The following is a 20,916-nucleotide window of genomic DNA, read 5'->3' on the forward strand; positions in this document are numbered from 1 at the left end:
AGTATTGCATTATTTGCTGTATTTTATCCAACTGGCTAATACTTTTGAGGATGCCTGCATTCATAAAAGAATCCAAAGCAGTCAGTAAAAACAATAAGATAACCAATTTCAATACTGAAATCCAAAAATATTAACAAACAACAGGGTAAAAACTTCTCTCTCTCTCTCTCTCTCTCTCTCTCTCTCTCTCTCTCTCATGTTGTGTCTATATTTAAAATAAGACTAAGGAAGATAGAAAGGATTGAGACTCAGAATGTATTTTTTTTTAAAAGAAAGCATTTATCCTACTTATTGTTTCTCTTATCAGGAATTTATTGTGGTTGTGCGACCCTAAGGGAAACCTATCAAGGGGTTTTCTTGGAAAGATTTGTTCAGAGAGGGATTGCCTTTGTCTTCCTTTGAGGCTAAGAGAATCTGACTTTCCAAAGATTACCCAGTCAGTTTCAAGTCTAAGAAATAAAACATACTTATGCTATATTTTAAACTTTATTTTCTGGCTCTTTCTAGTTGTACATAATGAGTCTGCCAGGGAGTTATCCATAGAAAGAATATCTGCAGACAGAGGACCTTTGCAGTAGCTTCCAGTTTCCTGTGGCCTCTGAAGATGCTAAAATTAGAAAATACTGCACAGCATCTAGAAAATAATATAATTCTTGAATTTGGTTGCTAGATGTAATGCACTTTTCTGTGTAGAATCTAAGTTAAATTACAGAAATGATCCTCTGAACATCCCAGCCACAGATGCAGATGAAACATCAGGAGAAAATGCTGCTAGAGCATAGCCATATAGCCTGGAAACCATACAACACCCCTGTGATTCTGGCCATGAAAGCCTTCAACAATAAGGAAAATGCATGAAAATCAGGGGTGATTACAGAGACTATTTCCTAAGTTCCTATAGGTTCAATTACAGGTTACTGTTTTTTTCTTGTTCTGGTCTTTTCCCTAAGGGAATGACCAAGTTTTCTTTATTTCTGTCTGCTTGGGAATTTGCATCATATATTTCCGCTTCTTGTTAGTGCTCAGCTTTGAAAACAAAAATTGGTGAGTGTTCATGTGCATGACCAGAAATAGATTTATAGCTATAAAATGGTTCAGAAATGAAAGAAATTGATTTTTAAAAATGCACTCATTCTCACGATGTTTATTCAGTACACTAATGGAAGTCTTTTTGCCACATTTGTGGTGTTGGAGTGATGTTGGTATCCTTTTTCCCCTCTTGTTATCTTTAACATTCCCCTCCACACAGATACAACATGGTCATTTTCAGGATGGCATAACCTAATCAGTGCGGAAAGCTGAGAATTTAGCACAGATTATTTTTTTTAAAAGAAAGAATGTCCCAAACTTGAACACTTGAACATAAAACTGATATTTTAAAAATGTGTTTAAAAAACAGATGAGTGAGAAAAAGCAAAATGGACAGATTTTCCAACACTCAGTTTATATGTATCCATGTCAATTAATGGCTGATAAAACAAAAGAGAATTGTGGCTAGTTAAGATGGGCATTTCAAACAAAATGTTATGCTATGAAAGTGAATATCTTGCCACTGAACAGATTTCGGTTCAGGTATAGTGTCAGTGAGTTTGTCATGATTCAGCAACTAAAAAAGTCAATGTGATGCTAGATCACATCAATAGGAGGTTAGCATCTACATAGATGGAAGTAACAGTACTACTCTATTCTGTTTTCATCAGACATCAGCTGAAATACTTTGCCCACTTCTGGACACAGCAATTCAAGAAGGATATTGGGCCTTTCTACACAGATCCTAAAATACGAAAGTTACTGGGTTAAAAGGGGGTGGCTAAATTACGCTAGTGGTAAATCTGTGCCAATTTGCGGCAACAAATGAAAAACACTTGTTAAAAACGTCCCCTTATATCCAGTCAGAAAATGTGCATATTCGTATCACCGTATATCTCTTCACTAAAAGAAAACATATGTTTTCCTTCCCTCCCCCCTGTGGAGACTGCTGCAGCAGACAGGCACCTTTTAAAAGCCTATAACAGCTAATCAGCTGATTGGCCTCTCAAACAGACAGACAGGTGACTCAAGGGAACCACAGGTGGAAAGCAATTAGAACTCCCTCAAACTCTTTATTTTAAACTTCATAATATTAACAGAGCTTGAATTAACAATTGGGGAAAGAGAATGTTTCAAAAAGATTCTTCCATTATGCGCTGGACCTCATATGTGAACATGTGAATCTGCTTATACTTATATTAAGATATTTGCATGTGCGCATATACAATCCAGTGCACAATAGTGATTTTTCAAAAAACAAATCTTTTACCAAATGTCCCCCTTCCGCCCTCTATCTTGTTCCAATACAGAGGAAGTCCATGGGGAAAGCAGGGGACCCAATCCCAGGACTAACAAGTCTGTGTGGGGGTCTTCCTAAAAGACCTGGGTCTAATCCAATATGACTTCTGTCTAGACTGCCCCTTCAGAAGTCCTGGGACTTCTGAAGGGGCAGTCCGCACAGCTTTCTCACATTTTCTAGGCTCCATGAGCCCAGGAATCCCAGAGGGCTGTAACCCCCCTCCCCCAAACCCCTTTAAAACTCCCTGAAAAGTAAAAAAAAATTACTTACCTGCCCACCTTTATCCTTCTGCCAGATCTCTCCTGATGCATAGGAATGATGCACCAGGAAAAGGGGGGCTAGGAACAATCCTCCCTTCTCCTGGCACATCATTTTTACATGCCAGGAGAGGTCTGGCAGTAGGGTAATGACAGCTGGGTAAGTTTTTTAAAAAAAACTTTTTTAAGGCTTTTCTGGAAAGTTTTTTTGGTGTCTGGGTGCCCTGCCAACAGGTCCGCAGAGCATCTAGAGACTGCCCACCTAGGAAAGTGCAGGTTTTGAGGGTAGGTGTATGGACTTTAACCTGCGCCCAATTGGGTTTATTTGGCACAAGTTAAAGTCATGAGTGGAACCGGCCTGACAAGGCGAAAAAGGGTTAAAAATAGTAGTGGTGAATGGAATGAATTTAGCAGCTGTTTATGACTAGCTGTTAATTAGAGGTTTTGGAGTTAAACCATTCAATATGAACAAAGGCTTTGAGAAATTCAGCTACAACACAGGTAGGACTATAGGGCTGTAATTCTTCATAAATATTTTTGTGTGAAGAAAATACTATTTGTGTTTTCTGTGTGAATTTTGTGCAGGTTATTTCCAAAGCAGTGAAATTGTACATTTGTAATTGGCAGTTTCATGGCATTTGGAAATGCTTTATTACAAAATGAATAAACCATTCATAATTAATTGTATTCAGTACCAGACTTCTTGCCATTACCTTCTTCTTTTTCCTGCTGAGTCCATACCTAGTGAGTGCAGGCTCATTCCCCCCTCCTTCCTTTGTGTTCAGTGAACACACAGGGATGTTGTTTGAACACCTCAGTTGGTAAACATCACAGAAGGATGTAAACATCACGCAAAAAAGTAGCAAACGAAATCAATTTTTAAAGACCCCATGCTATTATCCCTAAGAAACAGTGTGGGAATCACAGTGCCAGGGGAGAAAGGATGGCAGAGCTGCCATTATGCTGTGTGTCCCCTGCCAACAGAACAGCAGTAGGCCATTACAGAAATTTCTTGAATATGTTAAAGAGCTTCCTTTGCTACCCCTGTAGTCATATTACTAATAATCTGTGCAAAAACATTATGGCCCTAACATTGGTAGAGAAAATCACTCTCATTGGGGTGATGGCCAATCTTCTGTTTCAAATAGGTGCTGTGCATGTTTGTCTCAGAATTATTTTGTATTCACACTTTATAGTTCACAAAAGCTCTCTGTGTTATTTTGAAATGTGTGTGAAACCATGTCAACTTTATCTCATTTGCTTTCTTTTTCCGAGTCTGCAATCTTCCAGTTTGTCTGAGTAATGGTGTCCTCAGGGGTTACACCACATTGGTCAGCTTGCATATGAAGTCCAAGAAGCACATTGGGGTTTAGTTGCCATTATAACTTTCCATGAAATATATAGTCAGCCCTCCACATTAGTGAAAGTGAAAAACCACAAATAAACTGCTTTGTTTTTACTCTGAGGCAAAACCTCTCTAGGAATGTCTTAGGCCTCTTTCACACAGTTGAATACAGTCCCACATTGAACTGGAATATATGGCAGTGTGGACTCAGATAACCCAGTTCAAAGCAGATATTGTGGGATTTTCTGCCTTGATATTATATAATAATAATAATAATAATAATCATCATCATCATCATCATCATCATCATCATCATCATCTCACCTTATCTCCCCAGGGGGATTCAGGGCAGTTTAGAACAAAAAATGGCAAACATTCAATAACAGCATAACATAACAGACAAATCAAATCATAGACAATAAAATAAACGACATCGAGGTGTACTTATAAAACAATTCAAAATAACAAAATTAAGATTTAAGTATATAAATAAGACATTGAGTTATATGACTATGTGGAAGACCTCAGGGCCCCTTCTACATTGTCATATAAAATCCAGATTATCTGCTTTGATCTGGATTGTATGGCAGTGTATAAGGGGGCAAAATCTTTCAGCATGACACTATGATTAACTTGTACTAGAAGCTGGATGCAGAACCACATTGGAGGACCTAGATATTTCTAAAGAGGTGTTCTCTCAAGAAATCACCAGGTTCTCCAGCATGACTAGGGGAAGTTGACCATGACTTCACACCAAAGAACTTAGATATTTGTAGACAGAATATTTTTAATCAAAGCTGTGAGTAATTAAAACCACAAATGTGGAGGAACCATTATTCTGAGGTCCTTCAGCTTAGCTCCAGAATGGTGAATTCTACACCTCACAAATATGTTTATTCATTATATCTTTGTGAACAGAAAATTCCTCAACATTTTGCAACAGTGTATCGCCATTTGGGTTGTTGTATGTCTTTCGGGCTGTGTGGCCATGTTCCAGAAGTATTCTCTCCTGATGTTTCGCCCACATCTATGGCAGGCATCCTCAGAGGTTGTGAGGTATGAATAAAGAGGTTTATCCATACCTCACAACCTCTGAGGATGCCTGCCATAGATGTGGGCGAAACGTCAGGAGACAATACTTCTGGAACATGGCCACACAGCCCGAAAGACATACAACAACCCTGTGATCCCGGCCATGAAAGCCTTCAACAACACGTATCTCCATTTGTTATCCAGGATAAATAAATGGATCAGAAAACATGTTGGAGCCCTTTAAAGATGTGATCAAATAGATAATCCTGTTACCATGTCTTCTGCTCCTGCGGCAAAGAATGTTGCATTTTCTTGTATGATTCAGAGGTTAAATTGTCCTTTCCATCCTGCTTTTTGGCAAATGTTCCCATTGTGGTAAACTGTCATCTTTAGTCTTTTTGGAAAGGAAGTCTGTAAATCCCCAGGCAGTACAACTAAGGCTAAATGCAGGAAAGCAAAGACAATGATAGTGCAGGAAAACAACAACAAAATATTTTATTTATTATGGAGGAAATGTTCTCTTCCTTTGCTGCCTTTTTCATTTCAGTGAGTGGCGAAGGGTGGGGGGAAAACCTAACAGAGAGAATAAAATCCCATTCCCCCACTTCTGATGCTCTTTAAAAGCTTGTTTGTAATTCACCAGGGGATTTTAAGGTCCAAGTGTCCCAGTAAGATCAATAAGCACTTCCTGAGGGAATGTAAAACTAACAGCATCCTTAATGTGTGAGACCCAGCTTGCTTCTGACATAAAGCAGCCCTGTTGGGTTTGACCTGGCCTAAAGGTTCTCACAGAGAGGAATGCAGTGAATCACTGCCCAATTATTTGTAAAATTGTCAGTAAAAGGACACTGAAAGGTTCTTCTCTCCACCTACATATCGTAGTTATAGTACAAATAAGAAGGATGAGAAGCTTTAGTATACGTACTTGTGACATTTTTTTTACCTCAAGGCAATATGATTGACAGCCAATTATCTTTTCAAGACCAGAAATTACATTTCCAAAGATACTTGCATTGACTTAAAAGCATGCACTTCAAAAGACAAATGAAAGAGGCGAAAACAGGGTGTTTGTGTTATTAAAAGTAGACTGTGATTTATGAAACATACTCCAACAGTGCTTCTTTTTGAAACCCAAATACACCCAGACACATAGTTTTAGCCAAAGGCATCCTGAATTACACAAATAATACAAATTTAACAGGACTTGGAAAATTGCATTTTATAGCAAAAGAATGCATATCCTCAACATGTTTTTTAATTCCTTTAATTTTTGTTCATACAGATTTGGAAGTAAGTTCCATATATAGAGTCTGAATTGGCCTATTCTGCCAAATCCTTCTTTTGTGGTTTAATGTTTTCCTCCTTCTTTCTCTAATTTTACCCTAGTTGGATCATAAAAATGGCTTCCCTAAACATACAATATTTCTTCTCCTAATTGTTTCCTTTGAGCTATTGATGTGTAAATATGAAAAGTGTGGGAGACATACGTAGCTGTTTGTTCCCTTTCCTTATGGGAGGGAATCGTATGAACCAGTGTAGATCTTAATATATATCACAGGATTTAATATTCCCTTGGCAACTTGTGTGAATATTTAGGTGAAGAAAGAGTACTTTACAAGGCCCTTCATTCTATTCCTTGAACTAAAATGCAATCAAGGGCATTGTATGTGTTTATAAAGTGCTGGGTGTAAAAGGTGTACTTAATGATATTTCCAGGGAGATGCCCTATGTCACATGGCCTTGGATTCTGTAAATTGTTTCCACTGTGAATTTTACCATTGGAGGCAAGACAACATGGTATATGGCTACCCTCTTATTCAGACTATACTCTAAGAGGTGTAATTGTAATCTCCCTCTGGCAATCTCAGAGATGACCCAGCTCAAAACTTTTGCTCTAAATCAAGCTCACCTGTATCCTTCTGAAATATACAACATTTCAAAGGGTTAGGGGTTAGTCTATTGGAGAAAAACCGTAAAGAGACAAGTGACACTTTGAGTCTTACAATTTATTGTATCCTAAATCTGTAATAAATTTGAAGTCCTTAAAGCACTGAACTACTCTTGGTTTTTCTGACATAAAGAATCTTCGTCAAAGCATTGAGATGACTTGTTTGTTTTGCTTATTTTAAAGAACTGAAATCTTAACTGCGATTCATAATAATCACAAGATGATTTATGAAGGCTTTTTGCCTTGAAAATAGCACAAATATCAAAATAAACATATTAGGAAATTTGCCCCAGGGCAATGACACTATCAGTGCAAGCAACTTGCAAACAAGCTTTGCTTCATAATTGATGTGAAACATTATTGAAAAAGACTTTTCCAATAGAACCTGCAATGTTCTGCAAGTGTAATACATGAGAATTTTTCACCTGGGTCACCCCAATCAAATGAGACTCTAAACCAATAAGACATATTCCCAGCCAGTTTATGAGGACGGATAGTTCATGGAGCTATTGCATATCACTCATTTTCTAAAATGATGTCCAGAAAGGGTTTATTAAGAGTGAATTTCCCCTTCCTGGTTGAAATCCAAATTGTTCTGGTAATTGCTTTTTGCTCTGATCAACTTCGTTTTCACGGATACTTCCTGAACAATGTTATTAGCAATTAAGGCAGCCGAAGATTTGAATTTCCTAGATCAATGCAAAATATTTGCAAAACAGATCTCAGGTCTGTACAAGCTAATTAACTCAGTGCAGCACAGCTGAGGATCAGTGCATGAAGAGGGAGAATGCTTCATTTCTGCAATGTTTACCAATTAAATATGGTGGGTACCACTGGTCCACAGAGATACCCTTCACTTAATGAACTCATTAAATCTGATCTACAAAATGAGCTTCCCGGTGTAATTGGTTTTCCTTTTTTTGTCCAATAAATTTATAGATGAGCATTTTCTTTGTGTCTGTCATTGTAACAGATCAGTTGCCCTGTACATAACTGGCCATTGAAATCAATATAATTTATAGGTGTTTAACCTTGGCTGAACCACACATTTGTTAATTTTCTTTTCTCTGTAACAAGTTTTCCTGGTGTAGTATTCACCGCTGAAGAAACGGCTCAGCCTTGCAGCAGATGCAACAATATGTAATCAGCTCATCTCTCAAATCCATTATCTCATTGAGTTCAATGGGACAGAGTCAAGCATGACTTTTTCTTTTCAGTCAATAGACTATAAAAATGTTTGGCTTTGATTGGAACACATTCAATGGATTTGCATTAAAGTACACTGAAATACAAAATTCTTTTTATAAAAAAGCATATCCACACACACTATGTGGCTGCATTATATGGTAGTGTAGATGGGGCTTTTGTAATCAAATGCTCATTGTCTTTCAAGTCATTTCTGACACTACTGTATATTTTATTGTGATGGGTATATAGATAGATACATCCATAACAAAGCCAATTAAGATCATAATGTATAATTCTTCCTTGCATATTTGGGAACGTCTGCATTTCTGATGTATAATAGTTGTTAGGTATATTTCCTATGCTTTCAGAACTTGTAGGACTCATTTATCTCCCTACTGCTAACAATTATGTCTATTAATTTAGAAAGTTTGTCACTTGCTAAAGAAGAGTTACTGGCCAAAATGTCTGAGAACATTTTGTGTGACATCTTACATATACAGGAAAACACAGAGACATCACAACGAGAAGACCAAAAATCATCGGAATGCAACTAGCAGTGGAAAAACCTACTGTGGAGCAGGACAGACAACTCCACATCTGTATACTTGTCCACAATGTCCTGCCTCATGTACAGAGGAAAAATTGTTTGATGCTACAGACAATGTGGTCGCTGTTGCCCGGTCAAAAGATATTTAGCCACTTGTGCTCCTTCTATTTTTATCAGTTTTATGCTAATTTATGCAGTGCTTTTGATATGAAATAAATAAATCTCCCTATTGGGTTGGACATAAAATTTAAAATATTTTCTCAACTTTTCCTTTGTAAATTACTCTTTGATGATTCCTCTGCCTGTACAACATAGGAACATATTGAAGTCATATAATCTCTGACTGCCTTCCTTCATATAGTCTCTATGCCTTCTTCTGTCATGTGTGAAATGTATTTTCTCCAGTAATATTTGACAGCCAATAATCAGGATGTAAAATTTGTGTTTTGTCCTCGCTAAGGAATGGCACTTGCACAAATACCTCTTGGAAAGAAATATTTTTCACATTCACATATATTCAAGATGTTATAAACAATAGCTCAGACGAAATCCATAAATGAATTCTGTTATAGTTGGTTGTCTACTAAACAAATGCTGCTTGAGGTCATATTAAATTCTGCTACTATCATTAAGTTTCCACTGTTGCTCATAATTGTACTTCCTGTTTCTTTAGTTTTTGTAACTACAGTGTTCCCTCACTTATTGCGGAGGTTACATTCCAGGACCACCCACGATAAGTAAAAATCCGCAAAGTAGGGACACTAGGCTTTTCTTTAAGAAGGGAGTAGAAAGAGGGAGGGAGAGAGCAAAGAAGGGAAGAAAGAGGCAGGGGTAAATGGTGCCACCTCCTTCTCGTCCCGCTGCCATTTGGGCTCCTTCTCTGCCTTGCCACCCACACCCAACTGAGACCGCCACTGTAAATCATAATATTTTATGATTTATAATATTATTTTAGTGTTTATTAAAAATTGCAAAACAGCAAGTCTGCAAAAATGAACCGTGAAGTAGTGTGGGATGAGATTGCTATTAGCATTTCCCAATATGAGCCTTCTTTAGAGGAGCCTTAAACTGGAAGCAGAGTTTCATCTTACATGTGGTGAGAAAACCACACAATGGCTGGCACCCATGTGGATTCTCTTTTGTTACTTCAGGGAGTTCACCAAAGTGAAATGAGCATATAAATATCCAGATTTTGGAGTGGTGGGGCTGCATACCTTACAGTTATTTCTGGGAACCTTCTTAAGGGAAATTGAAGGCCCGGTGACGGAGAAATCATGCAACGACTTACATCCAGGTGAAATCTCATATTTTGCTCTTCCTTGGTTCACACTCAACAGCTGGGCTTCAAGGTGTTGGAGTTTTGTCTCAATTGGTACAAAGAGCATGCCTCATACAGTGCCCTTTTGGTACATCTGAAGCCAAAACCACTCTAGTCAAAAGCAGAGTGCTTCCTAGCTTCTTCTTTATCAACTCTCACTGCTTGAGCTGCAGACAACATTGCAGTTTAGCTAGATAATTTGATGCAATTGCATGGATGCAAATGCAATACAAACAAGAATAGAAGAAAGCAAAGCACACCTTTATTAATTACTTCAAAGGCTTGGCTTAAGGCCAAGAATAGGCACAGGGTCAGAATTGCAACTAGTTGTTCACTTACTGATTTGTCCAAGTAAGGATTGGCAAAAAGACATAGGGAGTTTTTGCAACTTGGAAATCACAAGTTTCTTTCTTTTGCTTTCAAGCTGTCTACATATTAAACAAATATGTAGAATATATGAGAATGAGAATATATCTCAGATTTATTTCTCACCCTGATTTCGTATCAGGTTGCCAATACCTCCATAAATGCCACCATGAAAATTCATGCATGTTTTGGAAAGCAGTTTTCTTTATTGCATATATTTTATGTATGTTTCATAATATATGCATTTCACTGTATTTTTCTATTGAATTGATTATTTGTGTTTATTTTAGGAGAAGCATAATAAACAATGATGTGCAAATAAATTAAACAGTGGGGATACAAAAAAGAGAAAAGAATACGATGACCACAGTTTCCTTCTAGTGGTGGGAAATTTAGAAATATGTCTGTGCATAATGCTCTCACAATTTGCAAACTAGCCAAATTGATGGGAAAATGCAATCAGTGTGATTTTTTTAATCCACTTCTAGTGGAAACATCAACTTGCTTTGAAATTTGAATGAAATATGCTGTGCACTTGGCCTCCCTTAAGATATTGGTTTTTTCCTTGCAAAAATGAAATTGATATAAAGCAAGAAAAAGAATCGTACAACTCTCTGGAAGTTGTTGGGATATAGCTCAAAAGCATTTTCCACCTCTGATAATGCTAGGATTGATGAAAGTTGCTATCTTACTACATTTGCATGATTCCTATCTTGGTATATTGGAACAAGAGTTGGCAGACTGGAAACTGGAGACTACTCCTGAATATGTCATATTTGTATAGGAAAAGGAATCTCAGCAGGTGCTGCTTCTCATGAAACTAGAGAACAAGCAGTACATGCTCAAACCCCAGATTCTACTCAACCCTTAAAGATACAGGAGATGTCAGTTTTTAGTCTGGCTGCCATAATAAAGACTCTTGTTGCCTCTTCTACTTTTCTCTTCATGTAAAACAAAGCATTCAGGAAACCCAAGTGGTTTCAATTATTAGCTTGGGATAATTTCTAGAGTTCTTGTGAATCCAGAGATGTGAAGAAGGGCAATGGAGTAAAGCTCCAATTCACACAACAATTAATGGATTTATGGTGGTGGCAACTGGATGTAAGACACTTTGTAAGGAGCAGCAGAAAAGGATTTTGAATAGCTGCAAGAGAATCCGGAGGGATCTTGTGGAAGAGGATTGACCTCTAACTGAAGACCACAAGACTGACTTGCTTAACAGCTTATAGGATTAACTGTGTGAGTGAGGATGCCAGAAGCATCAAGATTTATTATGACTTTACAGAGAGGCTTATCTTGGAGAATCGATCAGATTAAACTGAGTATGTGTTGGAGAACACTGTCAGGGGCTATGATCTTAATACTTTACCCTTTGCAAGGAGCTCCCAGTGGATAGCTAGGTCAATGCAGTGTTTTTGAGTACAACTTGCCTTTAATAAAGGTTATTCAAACTTCCTTCAAAAAAATGCAAGGTTGTTATTGTGTGGTTAATTATAATGATAGGGTTGTTGTTGTTGTTTTAAAAAAGCAACCGTTTCATTATCTATATGTTTTCATTACTATCCAGCATAAGATAAACAATGGTTTCTTATAGCATTTTGAACATGTGTTGGTGCTCTAAAAAAGGAGTGAAAAAATGAACAGTGACATAAATGAAAATGGGAGTTTCTGTATACACTCCAGTGGTCTAAAAATACATAGATCTTAGAATATTTCAGGCATTCCTATGAAATGCTACCCTTTGCACACTATTATTCAAGTGTATTAAATCTTGAGGAGGGGGTGTTTTTGTACACCAACCTCACCTTAACATATCCAACATAGAAGGTTTCTAGGGAACCATATCCAAGAATGTCAAATTTCAGCTTTACATCTGTTTTTGAAAGCAGCATCAATCGTGAAGCCTAAAGGGCAGTGCAGGGTATTAAAACTTTAAAAGAGATTATAAAAAATGTTGGTGTTATAAAGCAGACAGATCTTCAGGGCAGGCTTAGCCACACTTATTTATACCCTGGTTGCTTTTGGCCTGAGATGTCTCAATTTTCTCATGATAGCCCTATCTTAGATGCTCATTACTCCTAATAGAGGAGGGTCTAACAAAACTCTGGGGCCATATAAAGTCTTTAAGACTATTTTGGCAAGGTTTGGTCTCTCTAAACTATTTTTATAACCATTTCCTTGTAAAAAAAAATGACGAGCAAATTGCATCTTTGGAAAACAGCTAGTAGCAGCAATTAACCTCTTAAATAGGTTTCATTCCCACTTACATTGGTTAAAATCAAATAAATTATGAATGCTTGTTCTGTGTTCAGCTGTCTCTACCCCATCTACACTGTCATATAATGCAGTTCAGTGCAATTAAACTGCATTAGAAAACTTCATTCTATGGCAGTTTAGATAGTTCTTCAGTCTATGTATTTGTGTTAGACATCTGTGAGATACCAGAAGATTCCAGGGGTAGAAAAACTGTCCATAGTTACTCTAACACTTGGGTTCTCAAACATTTAAAGCTAAGAGCCAGTTCATGGTCCCCCAGACTATTGGGGGGTAGGATTATAGTTTGAAAAAAAAAAGAATGAATTCTGGTACACACTCACATATCTTATTTATAGTGGGAGGGGGGGGGGGAGAGATGAAAAAACAATGCAATATTTAAATGAAGACCAATTGTGACTGACATAAACTTTCGAGGATTTCAGTGAGAAGTGTGGGCCTGCTTTGGCTGATGAGAAAGTCAAGTTAATTAGGATTGTTGTTGCTGTTGTTGTTTGTTGCTGCTGCTGCTGTTGTGTGCAGTCAAGTCATTTCAGACTTAAGGCGACTCTAAGTCTAAAGTTGAGGACAGGGGGACAGGTAAATGTTATTGGAAGGCCACATAATGCATTCGCCCTGTGGGCCTTAGTTTGGGAACCTCTGCTCTAACACCCTACAAAAGTTGAGGACACCTCCTAAACAATAAGATTTTGAATTGCTGATTCACAGGCCTACCTTCTTCTTCTTCATCATCATCATTATTTCTTACTCCCCTCTCCTCATGGTGGGTTACCACTTCTTAGGCTTTTTAGGCTTATATTCTCAAGCAATGATAACATAATTTATGATTGACTACTGAGAATAACGTTTTACTCATTTTAATGGAAATCACTCCCAAGTGCAGCCTAAGATTCAGACTCGTCTGATATTTTCTGCATTGGTGGGACCAAATGTGACCGTGAAACTTACCACTTATGGCTTTGTAATGTGTACTTACACACATGTCTGTAGGGACTGGGTGCAGCTGCATATGCATAAAGTTCCTTGTACACTGAAACACTGCGGAATTAAGAAAAGTTTGGTTGAAAGTGTGTTGTTCTTTTATTCTGAGGAAATGGTTGCATCTACCGACACCTTTTGCTCAGTCCTAGGAAAATTTACAAAGAATGGTGTACCCTCCAACATTTCACAGATGAAAACCTGGGCACATATGGTCAAGTAACATCCGAATGTAGGTAGGTGGAAAATTTTATTAATGAAAAAGAAGACATAAGTTAGAACAGGCTACAAAAGTTTGCTTTTTCCTCAAACATTGGGAAGGGCAATATTTTATCCTCCTCCTCCTCCTGCCCATAAGTGTATTGAATACAAAGTTTTTATCCACTTTGAATTCAGTAGCAATTGAAGTAAACTAAAGCCATAGTATATTTTGAATAAGGCATCTTTCTTATCAGATTGTCAGGAAGCATGCAGATCAGATTTAAAACAGAATAGCACTTCATGGAATAGCCATGAGTGTCAAGGTCAGACGCCAGCCAATGGATGGAAATACAGTTTATTGTATAAACAACTCAAAAAAGCTCATAAAACAAACATAGGAGCTTGCAACACTTAAACTTCAGTGTGAAAAAGACATTTGAACTGAAAAAACTCCAAAAAACCAAACTGGAGTATAATCCAGATTATCCAGAGATATAATCCGGATTAAAACAAAACTGCTTAGATTCAGCTCAAAATTGCCAGATAACTTGAAGAAGGCAAAACAAACTACAGGCCGAATTCCTAAGAGTCCAACATAAACAGAATCCCAACTGGGCTACAAATAGAGTTTTAAGGCTCAAAACAAACAATGTCCCAAACCAGGCCAAAATTTGCCGCCGGAGGCAAACAAACGGTGCTGGAAACAAAGTAACGAAGGGCAAAGAGTTACTGCAAGGTCAGAAACCAAGCTAGTGGTCAGTAACGGAGCGTAGTTGCAGAACCAGGAGTCAAACGGAATTGGGAGCGAAGAGTAGTTGCAGAGTCAGGAACGAAGCCAGCGGTTGGTAACGGAGCGGAATTGCAGAACCAGGAGCCAGAACCAGGTATTGGGAGCGGAGCGTTACTTCAGGGTCAGGAACGAAGGCAACGGTCGGTAACGGAGAGTAGTTACAGGGTTGAGAACGAAGCCAAGCCGGAATAGGGAGCGAAGAGAAATGCCAAAACGATGTCCAGTCCAAGGTCCAAGATGAGAAGAGAAGTCATCACAGCAAAGTCCTCGTCAATGGGTTGACACAAGTAACCAAAACGACGGAGGCGAACGAACGCATACAGTAATCACAATGCAATCTAAGGAAAACCCACACAGTTCCAGCCCCCGTCGTAGAAATAACCCGGAACGGTTGCACAGTCCCAAGCCAGTCTTCAGGAACACAAACACGAAACCCAATGGTGCCCAAGAACCACCTTGCGACACTCAAGGGCCCAATGGCCAAATGCCCTCAATTTATTTACAACTCGTCTTCAGAACTCGAGCCAGGCACCGCCCTTCCCACAGGTTGCTCCCATTCCTCATCTGAGCTGGAACCATCCTGCCGACGCCCAGACCTACCCACAGCTGTGGAACTATCCCCACTCCTCCAATTAGACCACCTTGGGTCTGATCTTGAAGGACCCCATGTTTCCTCAGCGTCCCCATTACCAGTCTCCCCATCACTACTCTCTGGAGCGCGTGTCCATTCCATGCCATCTTCTTCTGCCTGTACCACATCCCCAACATCCATTTCAAGCCCATCCTCCCCTTCAAAACCCTCAAATGAATCCTCATCTGTTGATTCCTCAAATATCTCTCTAATCCTCTTTCTCTGTAACTCCTCAAATGAGTCTTGCTCCCGAGGAGTCTTTCTTCTCTTCCTGCTACTATCAGTAGTATCGTTGACCCTAGAAGGCTCATTCACAACGATGAGTCTCAGCGAAATCATCCATAACTCCATTTTTGTTCCTGGGTTATAAATGTTATTTCCTAATTGATTATATAATTAAAACATAGACATTCTACAGCACATTTTGTTATAGTTTTTCAAGAATATCTCATAGATTCTCAACCAATTCAACATAGTTTGTGGCATCCATAAAAAATAAAATTTCTGGAGTATAACAACTATTTTCCAAGTAAGTACTGCATAATTAAACAGGAAATAACACATTCAAATCAGGAATAGATTTTTAAAAATGTTGTTACATAGTGTAATCGAGCATGCAATTTTATACCCCGTTTCCTGAGCCCCATGATCAACTGGTGTGAGATCAATAGCTTGTTCGATGGATTGGTTGGTTGTTTCTGATTTTGATTTGCGGTGTTCTTCATGAAAAAAGTGCAAAAAAACCAGTGCTATTATGAAGATAACAAATTGTACTATAGTATGAACTATCATAGCAGCCCCTGCCACAATAAACAAACACACCACATAAGTCTTTGCACATTTGCCTCCAGCAAGCTAACACGACTCTTTTGGTAACAGCATATTCATGAGACTCATTTCTGAAGACATCTGCTCTTCAACCCATGTGGGATTTCAAACATGAGGAATGTGTTACATTGCTGCACTGTCTGAGGAAGGCTGGCATGCATTTTTGTATATGCTGCAAAAAGGGCTCAGCTATTCAAGTGCTAATGGATGGTCTTATGGTATGGGATGTGCATGCAGAGTTAGAACTCCTTTCATAAGGTCCCTCCTGAATTTCTACATGCCCTTTTTACAGCTTGGCAGAATCTGTCTAAAAAGGTTTCAACTCCTAAGAAGGAGAATATTTCACTGAAAAGAATTTTGGAAGCCCCTCCAGACACTTGTGATAACCTAGAACATATGTTTCCTTTCAGCATTTTTGATAGCTTCTTACAGTTGGTTTCCTTTAGTTTAGGCTAGGAATAAAAAAATAAGAAGTTCAGTGACTAATAGAGGTACCTTGAGATTGGAGGCCAGGAGTTCACTTTTCAACCAGGATTTATTTCAAATTACATTGGAGCACATCATGACATGCTAGGATCTGGCTTGTAGCAAGAAAAAGGCATGCCCTGATCATTCTCCTTTCTTTGTTCCTCTCTAACTGCAGAAATGGTTACGCTTTTAGCAAAGCTGGGTCATTGTCTCATTTGATCATATTAGAAATATGAAAAAATGTCCTGATTCCATAGTGCTACGTGACTACAGAAGTGAAAGCTATCCATCCCAATGTCTTTCCCTTTATTTCTCTTACATCATGCCTAAGATATTGGTCAATATTGAACTGTGATTCAGTTTTTCAGGTGTAGTCCTAAATCTGATCTGGTGACCTGAACTCTGTATCAATCAACCATACAGAAGGTCCCAGGAATTGTGTTCCAAAAATGCAACTTTTCAATGCTCTTTGGACGAATTTGAGCAGAAAAATAATTTTGTTGTATGACTAATAATACCTTCTCCCAACATTTTAAATGAAGACATGGTGGTGCTGGTGGGAGATAATAATAATAATAATAATAATAATAATAATAATAATAATAATAATAATAATATACTTTATTTATATTCTGCTCTAGCTCTCTGAAGGGACTCAGGGCAGATTACAGAACACATATATGGCAAACATTCAATGCTGTTATACAGTTAACAAGGATGAGCAATACATAAACGATATATAAACAGAGGTAAAGATCTGAGAAACATTACCATTGTCAACAATGCATTGTACTGTATGTGAACCACAATAAGCTGTACATACTAGAATAGGATCCTAGAGGACATTCTACTGAACTATCTTGCAATTGAAATGACCATCATTCATGTTCTAAGTAATTTAAGTGAGTAATGTGAGTGAAGAGCTTCTTCTGTTTTGGAATTCAGAAGGCAAAATCAATCAATCAATCAGTGGAGACAATCCAACAAGGACAGTGTTTCCACTGAAGCACAACCACAAAATAAAGAGGCCATTTATTGTGCCATTTATTGTCTTGACTTGCAATCTTACGTGAATACTATCTGAATATTGAAGATTATTGAGGAGAAGCAACCAAAGCGGGTATAACTGTTGCGGGCCAGATGTCACTATGATGAGCATCTACTCACCACTCTGGCCAAATCACCTGTGAATGATTTTCTAGTGGTATTTTGAGGATTTATTTTTCATAATATTTAATGCATCTTAGCTTGAGAAATACAAACAAAGGTGGAGAGTGATGGTGGGATTAAAGTTGAAGAGTGATCACTGAGAAGAAAGAGAAACAAACTGGAATATTTGGACAAACCCAAAAAATTGTAAAATGCAAAAAAAAAGGGGGGGGATGTATAAGGAGACATCCTTCTAAAACAACCCAATATGGACTGAATTGTCCTGTGATCCAAAAAATGCTAAGTAAGTGTACATTTAATAGAAGGACTGAAAAATGCACAACGAAGGATGAGATGGGATGTGCTCAAGCTATGAATAGCTTTCTGGAACACTTGAGTCCTTGAGCATTTTCCACTATAATATGTAATTTAAGGACTCAGTCTGTAGTTTTTAAATAATCATTTAGTCACTTAATATATTGAGTGACTGATTAATTTTAAAAGGGCAGCCTAGGGTACTATGTATGGGTGGCACTTCAGCATGTATGGTAAGAATAAGTGCAGTGATCAGAGATTTGCTTCTGTTTCTACTATGGTCCTGTTTAAGTTCATTTAAATTTTTCTAGCAAAGGTTCAATATTAAAACAATGATGGAGAGAAATGTGTTGTCAAGGTAAATAATCTAATTATAAATATTCAAATAAAATCATTTTTGTCAAAAGTCTGCTTATCACAGTGCTATTATATTCAATCAAAATTATTCACAGTGGATGTTGATATATAAAAGGAACATTTGGCTGAATTACTTTGGTGATTGGACTGTTACATATCTTACATTTGACCTCTTCCTCCAGTGAACCAGCACATAAATATCTGGACCTGGGAGACCCCTCAAGTCACCTGCTCCTCAGATCAGAAGGTGATTGTGGCTTTGCTTTTATATGAAACAGCCACAGCACTGCCTGGTCAGAAAGAGCAAGTGTACTAGCCTTTTGCCTCATAAGACCTTGATTTTCATGGAACATGGTCATGGTCGGAGCCCCTAATGGAAAAACAAAGTAAAATGTTTGACTGCTTAGTGTGGTAGCATTAATGACAAATGAAAATCCAGATTTCAGCTGATCGGATGGCTTGCAGGTAAGCATTGACTGGCAATTATCAAACTTCAATGTAGAACTGAGTGGATTACATCCTTCTATATTCCATAAATTGATAGCTTTGCTTTTGAAGTAGTCAATGACTTTATATAGTACCAAGAGACCTTTAACACCTTTCTGGTTGGTTGAAACACTTTCCTCTTACAGGAAAAATTACAAACTATCTTACCTTTTTAAAGGAATGATTGAATCAACCTGTTTTTAACCCACACTTGACTATACATGTCCTCCTACTCATCGCAGTGTTGTTCGATTAATCTCTGCTTTCAAATAAGATTAAGAGTTTTTTCTTTCTTTCTTGATGCAAGAGAGAGGTCAAACTCCATATGTGTAGATTCTAGCCTTCAGCAATGTGTCCCATTATGAGGTAAGAAATTAGATCTGTTTGAAAGATAAAAACATTGGTAAGCAGTCAGCAAAAGTTATAAATGAAATTGAAGATCTACAGTTGCACTGTTTTTAAATTATTCCCCAAACTTCATGTTTCTAACTCCTTTCCCAGAAATTAACTTGATAACCTAAGTTCCTTCCTCTCAGTTCCTCCTTATTTATTCTACACACACCGCTCACATTAACAGCTTTCCATAATGGTGTTGTCTTTCTCTCCACTTACATCTTCTCCTATTCCCCAGCCTACCAATCACAATCAGTCTCTCCCAACTGTCTACTCTAGCTTCACTGCACCATCTAATGTGCTTTTGGCAGTAGGAATAACCAGAAAAGAAAAACATTTTGAGGAACATCTCCATTCATAAATAGACCCACTATTCATACTACTACAACAATATGAAACAGTGTTTGTTCCTTTTCTTTTGATATGCCACAGATGAATTAGTCAGACATAAATGAGCAAGTGTGTACTAAACATCTGGAGATTTATTTGCATAACTTGACTAATGCCTACAAGTTGTCAGTTTTTTTCCTGCCGCATTTTTTTATTTGAACAATCTGATGCTAATTCTCAGAGAATGAGATCTCCTCACCGAGTTGGATTGGACAATGTTGGGTGTGCCGTCCGCCGGACAATAAAAAACTATAAAACTGAAACGTGCTGTCCTTTATCCGGGCGAACTGCAAATCCCTATAAGCTGTCCTATAGATATTGAACGACTGAGTCTGGATAACTTCAAAAAAGGATGTTTATTCATACAAGGTTGTAAACCTGGCACAGATCTTAAAGTTGCAGAAAATGAAACAAATTTCCATAGGTTTTAGTTGCAGAATTATCCCTGGTTCCAGAAGGCAAAAGTGATTATAAAACCACTATACCCTAATCACGCTGCCTATATTAGAAGGAGAAACTCTTTCCTTCCCTATCTTTACAGCAAAGATTAGTTCTAGAAGCGATGGAATAACTTTGCTCCTCTAACTAGATTTCCTATTCCAGATCAATATAATTCAATACTTATCTAATTTGGATAGGCTTAGATTGGCCTGGTTTTGAGGATGATTTGTCCCAGTTAGCTTTGCACAGCTCCAGCACGTTGGAAGACTATAGCCAGAATGAAACTCTAAAATGGAGACTAGACCCTGGTAAAAAGGGCGGTCCTAAGATGTTGCATTCTTTGACCAATCACTGCAAAGAAAACTGCAGCCAGCACTTGCAGATTCCAAGCCATTTCTCCTAGGCTTTTGCAGCCAGAGGCTCAAACAAAATGTAAAGGAAGGAAAACAAACAAACGACCAATAGGTAAGGCAAACCATCGTCCTGGGGGACGGAACACTCCCCGCTAAATTCCCAGGATGTGGGAATTTACCAATCAAAAACATACAAACACCTTTGTATACACAACAATACAAACACTAGAACTTTAAACATCTCCAATAAGCAACACGAGGTCACTAATTGGTCTGTCCAAAATGGACACTTTGCCTCTGTTGCAAGTCTTTAATTGAACTTTCCTGACCTTACCGTCCGGGCAAGGAAAGGTCTTTAATACAATGCCCATGGGCCACGCATGGCGGGGCAAGTCTTTGTCCTTTAACAACACAACGTTGTTAACCTCAATGTTGTCCTGTGGGCTTTGCCAGATTCTTCTAGCTTGAAGCTGGCTTAAGTACTCAGCTTTCCACCTTTTCCAAAAGTGGTTGGCCAAGGACTGCACCTGTT

The 20,916-nt window shown here is 38.1% G+C and overlaps 1 protein-coding gene and 1 non-coding gene across 3 annotated transcripts in view; both read left to right on the top strand.

The window, feature by feature from the left end:
* sgcz (sarcoglycan zeta) overlaps positions 1 to 20,916 on the top strand; it is a 700,860-nt gene that overhangs the window by 210,881 nt on the left and 469,063 nt on the right. The gene's annotated exons all lie outside the window — the stretch shown is intronic.
* mir383 (microRNA mir-383) lies at positions 18,553 to 18,625 on the top strand. Its single transcript, NR_129968.1, has one exon. It is a non-coding gene; the product is annotated as a microRNA mir-383 (primary transcript).

This window comes from Anolis carolinensis, chromosome 5 (assembly GCF_035594765.1).
Source record: "Anolis carolinensis isolate JA03-04 chromosome 5, rAnoCar3.1.pri, whole genome shotgun sequence".
NCBI lineage: Eukaryota > Metazoa > Chordata > Lepidosauria > Squamata > Dactyloidae > Anolis > Anolis carolinensis.